The 1,511-nt window shown below is 36.4% G+C and overlaps 1 protein-coding gene across 6 annotated transcripts in view; it reads left to right on the forward strand.

The window, feature by feature from the left end:
• LOC106884390 (uncharacterized) overlaps positions 1–1,511 on the forward strand; it is a 628,567-nt gene that overhangs the window by 36,420 nt on the left and 590,636 nt on the right. The gene's annotated exons all lie outside the window — the stretch shown is intronic.

Consider the following 1,511-nt stretch of genomic DNA (forward strand, 5'->3'; position numbering starts at 1 on the left):
TGTGTGTGTGTGTGTGTGTGTGTGTGTGTGTGTGTGTGTGTGTGTGTGTGTGTGTGTGTGTGTGTGTGTGTGTGTTTGGGGGTAATGTGCTTGCTAGCTATTGCTTAACATCGTTCTTCATGTGATCAGAATTGATCAAGTGTCCGTGTTTAGTCACCATATACCACCTAATGATAATATTACTGCAGTATTATTGATATACGTTAAAGCGTCTAGTATTTCTATACCGCAAATGCTTTCGTTTTCTGGTCCTTCTTAACAAGTACAGCCACATTTACATGATAGTAATGAAATTAGCTGTAATATGACCGCAGTTTTTTCAGTGATGCTGTTTTCTTTTCTACATACACGGAAGCTTCTTTCCTGTGGCGATTCAGTCTATGCCCAGAGAAGAAGCCACGTGATGCCGTGCTGAAAGTATCTTCGTGGAACAAGAAGTCCAAGTGGATTCCTGTTACTTAAAAGAGCAACTTATATGAATTTCAACTTATGTGACCAATGAGCTGGAATGGTTCCGTGGTTAAGATGCTCGTTCCACCATCCACTCAGTAACGATCTTCCATATAAAAATGGGGTTATTTAACTAAGTGTCTTCTTTCATCGCCTTAAGATGAATACTTTTTGAATGGAATTTGATAGACAGAAATTTTGCGCCTACCCATTGTATTACCTTTCAGTTATTTTCTTTTAACTTATTTGCTTTTTCATTTTTAAAAGTTAATCATGGCTAAGAATATTTGCAAGCCATTTAGTATATGTTTGATTTTCAATGTTTAAACTCTACAGCTGTTTCGAGGGCAAGAAAGACAATGCTATTCCGATGAAGCCAACTGAAGCAAAACCACACGTCAACCGCTGTTCATAGCTACCCTTTGTTGCCTGGAACGGAAATCAGATTGTCTATTTCTCCTAGGATGTTAGTTAATTCATCGTGAATTATTCTTAATTTCTTGAAATTTTCTGCTCTTATTCGGAATCTATAACATTGTTTTTATTTACAATCTCTAATGATGAAGGATTTTTTTAACATAAAGAATTCATAGTGATATAAAATTCAACGTACACCATTCAGCTCTCTCCCCCTCTCTTTCCCTCTCTCTACCTCTCTTTCCCTCTCTCTACCTCTCTTTCCCTCTCTCTTGATCTCTCTTCATTCCCCTCATTATCTATCTATCTATCTATCTATCTCTCTCTCTCTCTCTCTCTCTATATATATATATATATAGCTATCTTCAGCCGCAAATGTATTCTCTCCCAAGAATTATATCAATTCTACGAGGTATAGTACAATGCAAAATACCAAACGGAACCTCACCTCTTATATCTCATCTTTCTTCCTCCTTTAACGCCTATGTGATATAATTCTTGGGAGAGAATACATACATTTGCGGCTGAAGATAGCTTTATATTGTCAATTATACACTGATGTAACAACTATAAAACTATAAAGCTTGAAACACGTGTACCGCAGAATCCTTTGTGTTTTTGTTTTTGTTTTTGCATTTACAATT

This window comes from Octopus bimaculoides, chromosome 5, assembly GCF_001194135.2.
Source record: "Octopus bimaculoides isolate UCB-OBI-ISO-001 chromosome 5, ASM119413v2, whole genome shotgun sequence".
Taxonomy (NCBI): domain Eukaryota; kingdom Metazoa; phylum Mollusca; class Cephalopoda; order Octopoda; family Octopodidae; genus Octopus; species Octopus bimaculoides.